The 15,742-nt window shown below is 44.3% G+C and overlaps 1 protein-coding gene across 3 annotated transcripts in view; it reads left to right on the top strand.

Moving 5' to 3' along the window:
- Nucleotides 1-15,742, top strand: part of LOC128510484 (nuclear receptor coactivator 3-like) — a 49,014-nt gene that overhangs the window by 6,036 nt on the left and 27,236 nt on the right. The window contains exon 1 of one of the 3 annotated variants that reach the window (XM_053482811.1): nt 760-778. The exons of the other annotated variants lie outside the window; for them this stretch is intronic. The gene's annotated coding sequence lies outside the window, so the exon portion shown is untranslated. Of the gene's footprint in view, nt 1-759; nt 779-15,742 lie in introns of those variants that run through there. 3 annotated transcript variants of the gene reach the window in all.

Raw genomic sequence — 15,742 nt, forward strand, 5'->3', positions numbered from 1 at the left:
ACTTTTATTGGGGACGTGGACGGGGACAGGGGACAGGGAATGTGTCCCCTCACAGCGGTGCAAGTGTGTGTGTGTGGGGCCTTCAAACTGTGTTTTCCTTTAAAAATAATAAAATCTGAGAGTTATTTCAGCGATATCATCTCGCGAGTGTGTGAAAGCTGTTTCTCTCTGTTGCGTAACCGCATTCAGCCGTGACCTGCACCGTCAGGACGTCGTACAAAAATCTGACTCGGATCGGATTCCTCTGAGCGTGACCACGGAGTGACGTTCAGCTTAAACTCGTGTCCCGGGTCTTTCTGTCTTTATATCATCATATAATAATAATAATAATAATAATAATAATACAGTTTATGAAGCCGGTTAACATCTGCTTCGCTGAAAAAAGTCTCTTCGTTTAGGCCATTAATAAATTAAAGCCGTTTGTTAAAGTGCGGCCTCGTCCTTGAGGCAGAGAAAGAGCCGGGACTCGTCTTGTCTTCATTTCTTTCGTCTTTTTCAGATGATTATTTTATTTCCTCCACCGCGGCGGCGACTCCCGCCAAACATTTCTCTCAGTGCTTTGCATCCAGCTGTTCCTGGATGTGTGAAGCACCGTCGCCATGGTAACGCACTCCCGCATGCTGGCTCAAGGTCGTTCGTTCCAGAAACGCTCCGAACCTGCGGCACACTACACACACACACACGCACACGCACACACGACGCTTGGATGGGAGACGGGGAGACAGAGAGGCGGAGAGAGAGAGGAAGCGAGAGACCAGGAGAAAGAAAGATGTGACAGGTGAAGAAAGAAAAAACGGAGAAGTGATTCTGGATTCAGAGCAGCACTCAGGGTTTATATGGAGACACTGAGCTCTCAATCTGTCTGTCCCTCTCTGTCTATCTGTCTCTGTCTGTCCTTCTTTCTCTGTTTAGTTCAATTTTATTCCTATAGCGTTTTTACCAGCGGTCATTGTCTCAAAGCAGCTTGAGAAGGAACCTCGAGAGGAACCAGGCTCAACAGGGAACCCATCCTCATCTGTCTGTCTCACTGTCTTTCTTACTAACTGTCTCATCGCCATCTGTCTCTTAATGTGTCAGTTTGTCTGTCCATCCGTCTTAATGGATGGGATCATGGCTCTGTGTCTAAATAGACGAGTGTTCTCTGTTGGTTTTGTTTTTTGATTAATAAACGAGTGTTTGTTCCACGGCGCTGTTAGAGGTTTAGAATTCTCACACGTTACAGAGTGTAAACTCCTCTGACTCGCACTGGAGACTCCTTACTCTCAGTGATGTCTTTGTACGTCGTGTGTGTGTGTGTGTGTGTGAATAATTGTGAAGTGAGGAGGAGGAGATGGAGGAACTGTAGTACAGTAGACGGCGGTGTGTGGATGAGGTTACGGCGCTTGGCGAGTGTCGGGTGGCGCGGCAGGAACACGCCGCCTTCGTTTCGTTTTCCGTGGTGAAAATCAGAACCGGCTCGGTTTACGGGTCTCTGCTCCTCCTGGGCGCTTCAGCGGCAAAACGTTCCCAGATGTGACTTCAACTCTGTGTGAACTTTTCTCTCAGCTCTGACCGAGCACTCCGATTTCTGCAACACCCGACACCGCTCGTGTGTGTGTGTGTGTGTGTGTGTGTGTGTGTGAGAGAGAGGGAGAGAGAATGAAACTTTTCACACCACTACTGCAGGAGTCCCACAGTGAGAGATCTCCAGCACAGAGCATGAGAGTCTCTTATTCTCTACCTTTTTTTTTTCAAATAGATTTGAGTTTGTGGCGTTCGAGTCAAAGTGGGACTTTTAATAAAATTGGTGCAGAATAACAACACGGCTCAGAGTAAGAACTGCCTTCATTTTCCCATATGATCCCCGGCTAGAGCTCGGACACCAACAAGTTAAAAGTTTTCTCAGTCCCCCTGAGCCGTGTGTAAGGTGTGTCCACTTCAGTTTGCAGTGGTTTAAGTCACCTCTCTTTATTCTCTCATAACATTAAGAAAATGGCGGGAAAAATCTTCTTCCTAAAATCTGTCTGGAACTGGAGACTCCTTCCATAAACGTTAAACATCTCCTCGCCACATCAGGAGCGTAAATCCGTTCATGCGGCGTCTCCGCGGTTCACGTCCCTCTTTGCCGGGATTGTCGTTACCATGGAAACCACGTGCGGCAGCTGGATTCTGACCGATCAGAACCCGGCACTCAGCAGCTCGGTGGTGCAGCTCATTAATAATCAGGGTGAAATATTTCGCTCGTAGCGTGACCGCTGGTTTGCAGTGGAAAATTACAGAGTAGTGAAAATGTCCATGTTGTGAGGTGCGTTGTTGTTGTTTCTGTTTTATTATTTTTTTTCCCCTAAAATGGAGGCGCGCTGCCTTTTTGTCATGTCTACAGCGCGTCAGAACCGTCAGGCCTCATTAGAGCCGCGAGAAATGGGCTGTGGAGAATGCACTCTCCTCTAACTCTACATGCAGGTACATGAATAAAGAGACGGGGGGGGGGGGTGGGGGGGGTAGGGGGGCTGCTCACTCCTCAGAGACGTCGTCTGGAGCATCGCGGCGTCGTGTCTGATCCTGCATGGTGGTGTTTAAGTATGAAACTCTAAACCCCGCTGATATCAGAGCTGTTGATGCAACGGTTTGTGAAGCTGCAGTCATGATCACGGTCCAAAGCAGTCTCTCTCCGGGACCACACACACACACACACACACACACACACACACACTGAGCTGAGCACGATCCACTGACAGTCTCACGAATGACTGACAGACGTGTACGTGTTTAACACACCGATGTACCTGACCCAGAGCCCCGCCCCCTGACACGGCAGGCCACACCCACAAGCTGTATCTTAGTTTCCTGATGCTCACTTTCTGGCAACAGATCACAAAACTCAGGGTTTGGATCAGATCGTGTTGGGTTTCGAGCCACGGTTTGGGTCAGGGTTTGAGCCTGGGTCGGATTGGGTTGGGTTTTGAGTGACGGATGAGAGAGGGAGTTTGTGTTATGATCGGATAGAGTTTGTGTTATGGATGAGATCGGATCGGCTCCGATTGAGGTTTGAACGAGCGATCGGATTGGGGTTGAGTCATGCATTTGCGTTGGATCGAGGTTTGAAGCACAGAGTGGATCAGGGCTTGAGACTCGGATTTGAACAGCTCTGTGTTTGAGCCATGGATCAGATCGCTCTTCAAATAATCAGAAACAAGACTGAGAAAAAACATTAAAAACACTTTTTTATTTGCTTCCTGTAGAACTTACACTCATGGTTTGGGTCAGGGTTTAAGTTTAAGATTGGATCAGGGTTTGAGAATCAGATCCGGGCTTGGGACTTCAGATCATTCTTCAAATTTCAAAATTAGACAAACAAGGCAGACAAAGGCTTAAAAATGTTTATTTTTTTGTTCACTTCCAGTAGAGACTTAAATTAAATCGTGCAGGAGGTTCAGTGTTTTTAAAAATAAAACTCTAAAGATAAAATGTCCAGTACTCAGTTGTTATAATATATACAGTATATATATATATATATAATTGCAGGATGAGGCTTATTTTCCTCTTTCACTATTACTCAGAAGAAAAAAAGTTCTGACTTTCTTCCTTTAAACAGCTGTGTATGAAGAAAGAAAGAAAGAAAGAAAATCTCTCCTTTTTTCATCTTGTGTTGAAAAAACATGTTTTTTTAAAAGAACTTTAGGGTAAATTAAGTGAAACAGACTTTATGTTTAATTAAGCTGACTCGGGTTCTAGTAATGAAGTTCAGTTTTGCGCGGTTCCTCGGCGGTTTCAACGCTGCCCAGGTGGGATTTTATCAGTGTAATCTGGCAACCCGTGTGATCGCAGAGTGAGTACAAAAAGAGTCCGTGTAAGTGAAAGTACAGTTTTTGTACATAAAACTTTTTCACTCAGGAATGAGGCTCAAATCCCTCACACACGCTTTACCTGAAGTCTTAAGGGGAAACTTGTTGTGATGGTTCTCTGTAAGTCGGGTCTTAGAGATGCGATTTATCAACACTTGGTAACGAGAGAAAAGCAGGGACGAGGTGTTGCTCCGTTCGCTCTCAGTGAAGTCACAACGCTGGACCGACGCCTGCTAAAGAAGAGCGTAAGCTCATGAATGATTCAGACAGGGGGCGCCGGTGTGTTCTGGCCTTTCCATCTGTGGAGGCTTTGAAGTGAAGCTTCTGATGCGGCGTCCACCTCGACCACTGGACCTGCTCTCAGATCTGTCCCGTTAGACTGGAGGCTCGGGGAGGACGCCGCCGCCGTGGCTAGTTACGCTCTTACGTGCGGAAACGGGGAAGGGTTTCTCAGTCCCGCTCCGTCTCTGTGAGCGTGCAGGCTCGGCTCGGACGCCGGTGGTTTAGGAGCCACTTCTGTTTATGCAAAGCGTCTGGCGTTTGAGGGGAAGTTAGCACGGAGTTAGTATTTCCGCAGCTGTGGAATTTGCATGCTGAGGTGTTGCAGGACGCGTGGAGCTCATCGCTGTCACTCGTCAAACACTCAGGCTCTCAAACCGTCTGCCTCGTTTTACAAACACGCTGATTTTCTTCTCTTTTTGTGTTTGTACACGTTATCGTCATCAAGCAAAGAAAGAAATGAAATCTCTGGCGTTTCTCTTCCCCATTGTTACGGGAATGTCACATGTTTATTTATGTTCAGGTGAACTCGCATTATAATTTATTATCCAAAAAAACATTGTGTTTGTGTATTTGATAGCTTGTTGGCTAACTTTATTTCATGATCTAGACCTAGCCGCTAATTAAATGCATAAGCAGCGTGAAGGTAGTGAATATCCTCTTATTGATCTGATCATGTTTAATAACGCAGTCCTGTTAGATTTAAAACAATTAGCCGCATGAGTAAAGAGTTCATTATTAATTAATGCTCACAATCGGTGCCGTGTAGACTGTTAAGGGTTAGCTTTGGTTGCTAAGCAACGTAACCGACAAACAGATGATTAGTGTGAAGTTTTTCAAATAAAAGGTTTTTTATTTTTTTCGTTCTAGCATAAGAGTTTGTAGAGAAAATAATCTGCTGATCTTTAATGTAATCAGTGATATTATTATTATTATTATGATTATTATTATAATTATTATTTGAGGTTGAAGCCCGCGTACATGTCTGTGTGTCTCTCTGTACAGCAGAACTCTCTTTCTAACTTATTAATACAAAGAAATCCCATTCTGTAAGGTTGAGTATCCTCATCCTGTCCTTCTTTGGTGTCCTCCCTGTTCGGTAGTCGGAGAGTGAATCACAGATGAGAAGCTTATTAAGTGTTTTATAGTTTTATAGATTAATATACAAACACATCTCAACCAATCAGATTCAACTTAACCTACTGCGTTTAATATATATATATAAAACCCTTGTGTTCACACCAGAATGAAACCGAATCAGGATCCCGTTGTATCCGGATGTGGGCGGAGCGTGTCATGGGGGTTTATTTCCGTAAGCGTGGAGATGGCGTTTAGTGAGGCCCCCTCACATTCATCACGCTTCCTCTCCCTCTCTGTCCCTCTCGCCGTTTCCGTGGCGGTGCTGATGATTTCCGTGTAATTGATGATTAATTAACCCCGCCCCTAATTGCGAGCTGATTATACATGAGCACACAGGAGGCTGGAGAGCAGAAACGTATTGATTAATGGCCGGGATTGTGTTCGCCACACATTTTTCATAAATAACGAGGAGGAGATGCAGATTAAGAGCGTTGAGAGCGTGCGGCGTCTCCCTCAGGGGGATTGTTGGTTTTCTGCATTTATCCCCCCACCACCCCCCCACCCCCGTTACTGGGTTCTTTTTCCCCTATTTTTTGCTCCCCCCTCTCAATCAGCTCTTCCCTCTGTTTCAGTCTTTTGTCTCATTTACTGATACCTAAAATAAATAAAGAATCCAAGTACAAAAAAAAAAAAAAAAATTTCTGTGCAGTCGAGTAAGAGGGAGGGCATAAAGAAAGAGGGGGCTGAAAATGTGCAGCGGGGTGTTTAGAATAAAAAAAGACAGAAAGAGAAAGGAGGAGGAGAGAGAAGAAAGAAGAGGAGAAGAAGAAGAAGGAGGGGAGGAAAAACCCAGACGAAACGGATCGCTGTCATCTAATTCGCGAGCGTGCAAAAGTTCGCCAGCAGCCGCCGCCACCGCCGCTGCCGTGCTCTGATTGGCTGAGGAAAGGTGAAATTAAAACCACGGTAAACTTTTGACCCCGAGATGGAAAGGAGGAGCTGAACAGGAACGCCCGTCTCTCTCTCTCTCTCTCTCTTCTCCATCTCCTTTTCAGAGGCAGGGATGCGTGCAGCTCAGCATGGAGGAAAAGAGACGAGGCGAGATGGAAAGTGCTAGAAAAAGATCGAGAGATGGAATGGGGGAAGGGACGAGACGAGGCAGTGAGCGGGCGAGCGAGGAAGAGACAGACAGACAGACAGTGAGAGGGAGAGGAGCGGGGAGTGGTTTTTATAAAAAAAAAAATTAAACATAATTGCTGGTCCTCCTGTATGAGAGGGAGGAGGAACGCGGTAAAGATGGAGGGGAGCGCCGCTTCCACCCTCTCGTGTTTCCCTTCATTAGCGATCAAACACAGTGGGGGGGGGTAGTGGGGGGGCGTCGAGGCTCAGAGTCTGCTGGTGTAACAGGATCCAGCTGAGTTAACGAGGAGGGCAGCGTTCTCTTCCTTCACTCTCGCACACACACACACACACACACACACACACACACACACTTTCCCATCGCTCTGATCCTTTCATTCCCAGACATACACAACTCGCCCCGCTGTCATCTTCACTTCCTTCTTTTTGTTAAAATTAAAGCGTTTCTTGTCGTCATTACTGCATGTGAGAGACGTTTTTACTGGAAATGCTCAGATGTTCGGTTCCGCGCCTCGTGAGGGTGTTACGACTTACGAGCGCTCAAAAGAGAATCTGTGTAACGATTTGGAAAACCCTGGTTACACTGAGACTAAACCCATCAATCCATTTAAATCAACCCTTTAATTTGAATAAATTTTTATGTGAAATAATTTCAGTAAACTTACAAAAATTGAATCGTCCAAAATTTTATCTACAAATTCTTCGAAAATGTTCTACAGCTTCTGCAGAAAATACAAACATAATGCGTTAATTTCCCGAAACCATCACTTCATCACTTCTTCCTTTGGCGTTTATAAGTGGTTTGTGTAATGCCGCCACCTACTGGACTGAAATGTAGAGCAAAAAGATTACTGCTTTGAACAAGACGTGACTGTTAAACACTCAGCAGCATTTATTAGAAGCGTTTAGTCTTTTTTTGTTGTATATTTGTGAGTGAATTAAAAGTCATCCCACGATTCCCAGCTGTAGCGTCGAGGCGGCTCGTTCTCTCTAAACCGGACTGACCAAGCCGGAAGCTCCGCCCCCTTTTAGTGACATGCTGACGTGGCCTTAGAACGTTTTGAGTTCAATATAAAAGTTAACGTATTGATTTTAGCTAGCACGTGTTACTGCTACTGTACGCGCATCAGGGAACAAAATGGAAATGTAATAGTTTGTGTTAATGAAATGTGTAAAGATTGTTTACAGACAATGAAAACGTTAGATTTATTTATTTAATTTTTTTTCCACTTCTGTTGAAATAGTAGCTATACAGAACCGCGCTGGTTAAACACACACACGACTGGGCGCACTGCTCGGTGTTAAAAATGTAAAATTGTCATTTACAGTGTGTGTCGTGTGCTCCGATTCATACAGGACTCGTTAAAATAAAGAAATATCAAAAATTACCAAAAAATGTAAACATAGATTTTTTATTATTTAAAAAAAAAAATTTAATTTTTGTATTAGAATCCAAACCCTCCCCCCGTCCCCTTTAATACTAATGTTACTTTAGCTTTTATTAGGTATTTTTAAAGGATAATCTGAAAAAAAAAAAATTAATAATCACTTATTCAGTTTATTATTTTTTTTACATTATTGCTTTTATTTATTTATTTATTTATTTATAATGTAAATGATAGTTGAAAAAAATAAATTTTTCTTTAAAATTTTTCTTTAAAAAATAGTTTTTTAGCTAGATTTAGGCAAAAACATTAAATATTCAGTATTTTTAATCTTATCATTTCTATTTATTTCTTCACTACTTCTCTACTATTTACTTGTAAGTGATGGTTGTAAAAGAAAAATTATGATCAAAAAAAATTTTAAAAAGTGATCTAAACTCCGCCCCCTCCTACTTAAGACAAACGTTATTTTATCCCCAGGTTTGTTAAATAAAGGTAAGAAGGTTCAGAAACCGAAAAGCAGAACCGAGAGGAGTTTCAAAACACACACACACACACACACACACACACAAAAAGATGAAAGAGAAGCGGGAGGGGCAGGGAGAATGGAGGATCTGTGAACACTGAGAAACTTCTAGCACTTTGTCTCTGCCGTGTGTGTGTGTGTGTGTGTGTGTGTGTGTGTGTGTGTGTGTGTGTACAGTTCGTACCATATGGTGGTGATAATATATGGATTTCACGCGGCTCTCTGCAGCCAAACAGTTTTCTCGTCCAATTAGCTCACCCTGAAGAGACGGGCACTGAACCCCCGCCGAACAGGAGAGAGAGAGTGTGTGTGTGTGTGTGTGTGTGTGTGTGTGTGTGTGTGTGTGAGAGAGATATTTAATTAAAGTGAAGTTGTTAAAGTGACATTTGATTTAACACCAGCGATGTAATAAACATACAAAGAACACTATGTTGTCCTTATTTTTTGTTCTCGTGTGTTTGTGTGTGTGTGTGTGTGTGTGTGTGTGTGTGTGTGTGTGATGGAGACGGAGACAGAAAGCGAGGGAGTGGGCGAGAGAGAGAGAGAGAGCGAGAGAGAGAGAGCGTGTTGCCATGCAGTTTTCTGTCGTGTCTTTTGTGTCCAGGAATGATGGATGACGGGCAAGGCATAAATGTGATTTGGATGCTCCACCAGGACTGTGTGTGTGTGTGTGTGTGTGTGTGTGTGTGTGTGTGTGTGTGTGAGACAGCACATTGTGAATGCTCCTGTGGGTTTGTGAGCGTGTCTGCTCCATCAGGACTGAGAATGTGATTTGAATACTTTAGCTTTCTCTGTGTGTGTGTGTGTGTGTGTGTGTGTGTGTGTGTGTGTGACATGTCGTTGCCGGACAGATAAATATTCCGGACACGCTTCCGTTTTTCTTCCGCTCTTCTTTCTCAGTGTAAATACAGGAATCTCAGTGGAAACTCGTTCTGTTCTGCGTCTCAGCTCTGTGTTTAAAATTGTGTGAGAAATCACACACACACACACACACACTTAAATTAAAATAGGTGATTTGATTAGTCCGTGAAAAAAATTAATAAATTTGACGAGTCATCCCACGCTCGTCTTGTGTTCGTCCAATGAAACGCTCTTGATTGTTTAAGCCCCGCCCACAGTTAAGAGTAAACATGATTTCTTAGTGTTTTTGGCTTCACACACACACACACACAGAATGGAGTTTATTTATTCAGAAGTGGGCGGAGTTTGTGAGAGGTATAAGTGTTAGATGAGTTGTGGGCGTGGCTTGGTGCATCTCAAACACTATTGGCTGCTGTTTAAGGAGTTTAGGAAAAACATCTCTTCCTGTTTCAGAGGGAACTAACGGTGCTCTAGACGTCACCTGGATTCAACCAGCTCATGTTTAGATCAGAAGTGACTCTCCTGTGTGAATCGGGCAGCTTTCAGGGGAACGAACAGGTGGAGGAGTGATGGAGTGATGGAGTGATGGAGTGATGGAGAGATGGAGTGATGGAGTGAGATCAGGACTATAGGGAAGACGCTCAGTCCAAGGTTTAGTCTTCATTAAGCATCTCACTGTAACGACTCTGTCGATTGTCCAACCTTTTTTCTGAGGTTCCAATACTTCTGGCCCCCGAGAATCCCAGAAAACTGTAAGCGCTGGTCCAGTTTCCAGCTGATGGTCGACTTTTGAACTTTTTCTCGGCCTGTGATTGAGGATGCTTCCGTTCCAGACGCTGCCGTTTACTCTCAGACTCGCGGTGATGAATCCGTGTCTCGTCACCGGTAACGATCTTCTATAAGACACTTTCACCTTCATTAGGGTGTCGCTCCACATTTAGTTTGTAGATCTCCAAACCACCAACACCAGGTACACACTCGGACCTCAGTACCCAAAACACTTCTCTCTGCACGCTGCTCTTCTGTCAGGTAACTCACACTAGAGTGCTGATGAGACGGTGCGGCCAAGAGAAGGTTTAAGATAACCGGAGTGCGGATAATTTTTGACTCGCCTTCATCTCTAATCAGGATCATCGAAATGATTCCTGTCTCTCAGTTGCGTTACTGCTGATTACGTTTATCACCTGATTATTTCTAACTCTTTAGTTTGATTTAAAACTGCAGACGTGTGTTGCGTCTGGCTCAGAGACGAGGCACGGAGGAGGACCGTGATTCATGACTGCATGGGTATCAAAACTACACCTGTGGTATGGTGAGGACACGACCGTGATGAGAACGACACCATTCAGCTAAGTAGAGCTTTATAAAGTGGACGGAGCTTCCTGTAGACAGATGTTTACAGGTCGTAACCTTCTAATTTTACAAGCACCAATTTTAGACACTGAAAAATATAAAGTCATCTGTCCAAAACGGCCGAAGCGAGACCGGTCACTTCTATGTCCATAAACTCAATAAGTAGCTTCTTTGGCCACACACATTTTCTGTATTATATGTATAACATAAAAAAAAATGAATAAATCAGCAGCAATATTGTGTTTTGGCCGATTACAAATGAGACGCTTTAGCTAACTCTCAAACGCGTCTCACTCCGGAGTCGGACGTCTACCACCTGGAACGGGAATGTTACAGCAGGCGAATGCAAATCCACATGGAACTTTACCGTCACGGGTCGCCTGCTGGAGAGCAAGGGGCGTGTCCTACAGCGCGGAGAGTATGCTAATGAAGGGTGTGGACAGGGCGGAGCTTTTCTTTGTTTTCTTTCTCTCGACTCGTGCCTCAGCTCTCTCCGTCTCACTCATCAGTTCCCACTTCTTCCATCACAAACCGTCTCAAACCAGAGATGCGGCTCAGGAGTGGGCGGGGCAAGCAGCACAAAGACACTCGCGTGAGAATCGTGTGGATGAGGTATCGATTGGTCGCGTTATTGAGATTAGATCGTCTCTCACTTCCTGTGACCCTGACTCGTACTTCCTGTTTTCCTCCCCAGTCGTCTGCGCCGTCCGCCCGTCCCCTCCACACGTTATAAATACTCTTGGAGTTATATTTGGGCTAAACAGAATGATTATAATTTATACGCCCACATTGTGGCCCCGCCCCCTTCCCCACATCAGGAAGTGCGGTGCGTTTGGCAGGTTTTAACGCTTAAGTGTGAGAAACCTGCACCGCTTCACCACCAGTTATTTCTTGCTTACCTCTGAGCGTAACTTTAATCCTGTTCGGTTCGCTTATTTCACCTGTGCTTAGTTTACAGTCAGATAAAAGAAAAAAAGAGGAGTTAAAAAAAAAAAAAAAAGATCAAAAAGAGCAGTTCTGCACTGTGGAAACAATGTTGCAAGATAAATTTGTAAAGATTTACATTCATAACAAAAAAGCAAAGGACAAAAATAACTTATTAAAAGTTGTAGAAAAAAATTATAAAGAAAAAGAACCAAAAATATAGTTGATTTAAAATCTATAAAATGTATCCATCATGCCTTGTTACCACTGTGCAGGCTGGTGATGGTGGTGTAATGGTGTGGGGGATGTTTTCTTGGCACACTTTAGGCCCCTTAGTGCCAATTGGGCATGGTTTAAATGCCACGGGCTACCTGAGCATTGTTTCTGACCATGTCCATCCCTTTATGACCACCATGTACCCATCCTCTGATGGCTACTTCCAGCAGGATAATGCACCATGTCACAAAGCTCCAATCATTTCAAATTGGTTTCTTGAACATGACAATGAGTTCACTGTACTAAAATGGCCCCCACAGTCACCAGATCTCAACCCAATAGAGCATCTTTGGGATGTGGTGGAACGGGAGCTTCGTGCCCTGGATGTGCATCCCACAAATCTCCATCAACTGCAAGATGCTCTCCTATACTGTACTTATATTAAGCAATATAAAAGCAATAATAATAATAATAATAATAATCGTTAAGCTGTTATGATATTTCAGACAAGCGTATAATCACGATGTCGATACTGAACCGTCCGATCGCTCAGACCTGCAGTGAGAACACACACCCCTCAATACTAAAATTTAATATTAAAAATAAATAAATAAATCTTTCAGGCAAGCTAGGCTAGTTAGTTAGTTATCTGGTACTAGTTAGCAGCGGTAGGTTACGGTTAGCGTGTGTTGCGTGAATACGTGAGGCAGTTTGTGTGTACGCGACGAATCGAAGCCGTCTGCAGGAGCGCTTTGACTTTGAGCTCGACCCCGAGCTTCTGCACATCCTGTTTATCTTTCAAGTCTCAAAATGGCGTCGATGGAACATTTGGCTCGGCCCGGGAAAGTGAAGTGTCCGTGACGGGCGAGAGAGAGAGAGAGGAAGAAGGGATTTGGATCGCTGCCCGGCTCCTCTCTCCTCCTTCTCATCGCTCTGAAACAACAGGAAGTCATCCTGCAAAGCTTATTTCCTGTTACTGGGCTGATTAACAGAGATTAAAGATTGTGTGTGTGTGTGTGTGTGTGTGAATGAGCTCTTACTTACAATAAGCTGGAGAACTGAAGAACGCTACAGATGTTTCCGACAGATCCGCCCCGTCAGCTCAGATTAAACCCTCAGGGTTCTCAGTAGAACCTGATTTAAGTTCTTAACCATCTGAGGAACCGTTGAGGAACCTGTTAATCCAAGACTCCTCTAGTCAGCATTTCCTGTCGTGTTCTCAGTAGATATCGCAGTAACTGTATTGTTTTTATGTTCGATTGCTGTTTTTAAAAGTCTGGATGTCAAAAATAAAGTTTTTGTTTCCTGTTTTGTTTTTAAAACACTCACAAATAGTTTGTATTAAATGTTCAACAAAATTAAGACATGCCAAATTTGCAGATTTAGTAGCCTAGCTAGCTTGCAGTGTTTCTCCTGTAATATAACCGTACAGTCATGGTGGGTCGCCATGACGACGAGACCGTCACCATGCTTACACAACAGCGTCCAATACACCTGAACAATCAGAAGTGTAATAACGTAGCTAAAGGGTAATACCCAGTAACACCACAAGGTGGCACTTGCGTTGAGGTTATTCTTCCTCGTCTCCAAGGTCTGGAAGAATTATACACCAAGGGTAACTTACATTTACATTTAGGCATTTGGCAGACGCTCTTATCCAGAGCGACTTACATTTTTTTAACATTAACTTAAAGATAACGGAAATTTTTTAACGGGATGAGAACACGCGTTTCTAGCGTTAGCGTTTGTTATCTGCTTCTGTTGCAGATGAGACGAGGGTGTGAAATGCGCTGTGCTAAAGTTACACTTTATACCATGACATACAGGTTACGTTAACTAATACTGACATTTCACACTTTTGAGTGAATAGCTATCGAACTGTTCCGCGGTTGAACCGGTTCCAAATAGCGTTAAATATAAAGCTAGTGCACTGTGTAGGGGGTACAATCTCTTGTTTCACACACCAAGTAGTGCCCTTGATCAGGGATTAGAGAAGGTTTTGGCAGTTAGCCTTGTGTTAAAGGCTAGTTAGCCTTGTAGCTTGCGTTAGCCGTGAAACAGAACGACGCGGACGGTCCAGAGGCGACTTTACTTTGAGATGAAATGATGTTATCAGATGCGTGTTCCCGCTGAAAGTGCTTCTGTGACCGGAATTGTTCGAGGGTTTTGACGCTGACATCCAGTAAGTGACGCCCCTTTAACCATATAGAAGTGGGCGGGGCCGAGGTGGACAGGCGTCAGGTGCTAAAGGTCGATATGTAGAACTTGTAGGTTTAATACAGATGCTTAATTAAATGGCAACAATTTTATGCGTAAATGTTAAGAAATGAAAATGAGTCTGACCTCGGGTCGAATCTGATCCAGACGAGTTTACTGCGGGGGGGGCGAAGGGGGACCGGGGGTGTTAGGGTGGGGTGAAAGTGTAATGCAAATGAACTGTAAAACTTCACCTCGCTGTACCGCAATTACTAAAATGCAGGATTTCTTTTTTTATTTAAAAAAAAAAAAAAAACAGTAACCGTACTGGAATGTGGAACTGATCGTGTTATTACTGAGAGAGCACAAAGAAAGAGAAATCTCATCGCTTTGCTTGGCTTTAAGTCTCATTCTCTCTCCCTCTCTCTCTCTCTCTCTCCCTCCTTCTCTCTCGCTCGCTCTGTGCGTATCTGAGCTTTGCCAGGTGGCAGATCGTGGCCTGGGGCCCATTTGCATTTCTGCGTAAATGCTGGATTTAGGTTGCGATGCGAGCTGGAAGTCAGAGAGAGTTCACGCAGCAGAGCCGCTCCACATCGCAGGCCAGGTTTCTCCGGGCGCGTTCGTGGCAGGAACACAACGAGCCGCTGCTGCATAATACGTCAGACGAAAAAAACGTCGTTAAAGTTAAAGGAAAAATCCACCCTGAGCACGCTGCATGTTCTTCTGTATAATTAACCTGAACTCCAGCAGATTTATTTTGCAATGGAAATTACCCACAATGCCTTTCAGCTTCCTGCCGAGATCGGTGCGGTCACTCAACTTTGTGTCAGTTTTTTTATTGGAGTCTGGAACAGAATAGTGATGTGAGAGATAAAAAAAAATTAATAAATTGGAAAAAGTATAAATTTCTAAATTTTAAAATGTATTCGTCAACTGAAAATAAAAAAACCCTGTAGCAGTGCGTAAGTAAGTTGTAGCGGTTGTTCAGGAGCTTGCAGGTGGAGCGAGCTACTACGTGTCATATGGGCCATTGTAGCAAACCTAAACAAATTGTCGTGGGTTCGAGAAAAATAGTAGCGTCGTAAGAAATTATAATGTAGCACAGACGTGATTTAGTGTGTGATTAATTTGTAGCTAATTGACTCATGTGATGTCACAAAATCAAGATGTGAAGAACAGTCAGGGATTTTAATTTGCAACAGTTCCAGTGTTCCAGCCTCCTAACACACAGTACGAGTGCAGATCAATCCCTGCTATCCGTTATCACCCAGATGAGGATGGGTTCCCTGTTGAGTCTGGTTCCTCTCAAGGTTTCTTCCTCCTACCATCTCAGGACCCTCAGCACCGTCACCCCGACTGCACACACTGATGAAGTCTCATTGAGTGTGTTTGCTTTTTATCCATGGTTTAACGTTGGTTCAGCAGCTGTTGGGGAAACAGTATCATACCTCCACCCCCCCCTTACCCCCCCCCCCCCAGCACCGCCCATCGCTCCGCCCTGGAGCACACTTCATACACTTAAAAAGTGACTTCACCAAAAGAACGTCCCGACCTCATGCTCGCTTTAAGGCTGGAACTGAGGTGCTCTTGTTCTTCAGTTCCAGTCCTGCTGTAAATCTCCTCAGTTTAAGTAAATCCGTCTCTTTCTCTCAATTATAATAGAGACACATCAGGGTGAGACGGGCTGCGTTGGACCGCGAGCGCTCGTACATCTCGCAAACTAGAGCGCTCCTGACAGCCGTCATCTGGTACCAATCTCAGAGTGCAAGGAACGGTCAGGAGGCTCACGCTGACACACACACACACACACACACACACTGCACTCTTGACACCACGCCAGCCTGATTCCAGTCACAATGTCCTGCTCCGTCTGATGCAGATTTCTTCCCCCTCTTTGCTGCGGCGTCTCACTGCGAGACTTCTCCACCTCTTGGACAATCTGGAGTAAAACGTTTAGA

The sequence above is a fragment of the Clarias gariepinus genome, chromosome 22 (genome assembly GCF_024256425.1).
Source record: "Clarias gariepinus isolate MV-2021 ecotype Netherlands chromosome 22, CGAR_prim_01v2, whole genome shotgun sequence".
NCBI lineage: Eukaryota > Metazoa > Chordata > Actinopteri > Siluriformes > Clariidae > Clarias > Clarias gariepinus.